The sequence below is a fragment of the Gregarina niphandrodes genome (assembly GCF_000223845.1).
Source record: "Gregarina niphandrodes unplaced genomic scaffold scaffold00091, whole genome shotgun sequence".
Taxonomy (NCBI): domain Eukaryota; phylum Apicomplexa; class Conoidasida; order Eugregarinorida; family Gregarinidae; genus Gregarina; species Gregarina niphandrodes.
In genome coordinates, this window is record NW_011645856.1 from 9,681 (window position 1) to 10,230 (window position 550).

The window sequence follows — 550 nt, forward strand, 5'->3', positions numbered from 1 at the left end:
AGCCTACCACCCTCGCTACCGCTCTCCAAGCACAAGACCTCACCTACCTACCCAATTACCGTGGCTTGTGCATTGTTGATAACGTCATCTACTACCGTGGCGGAGTATATGTTCCCCCCGAGTTACGCACTACGATCGATCCATTCACCTAGTGGGTTGAAGCTACTGTCGTTGCCGACAAGATTGCGATCACCACTGCATACTACCTTACTATGTTACTGGATCTGCCGGTTTGGAGTTCCTTTGCGCATGGTATCTGACAACGCCCTGGCATTCACGGGAGAAGTTCTTGAAGTTCTTGCTGATGACTTGCAATGCCGCCACATTCACACTGTCCCCTACCGTCCACAAGGCTTGCTTCCTTTATCACCACGCCTTGTACACCAGCACTTCACCTTTAAACACTTCAGGGAGGAATCTAGAGAGAATTTTGTACCTCCGGGCGGGGCGACCTCCGGGCCAGCGAAAGTGATTGTCCCCGATCACCGGCGGCTGCGACGGGTGTGTGGTCTTGACCTTGCGGCGGCGCGAAAGCGGGGGCCTTCGAACT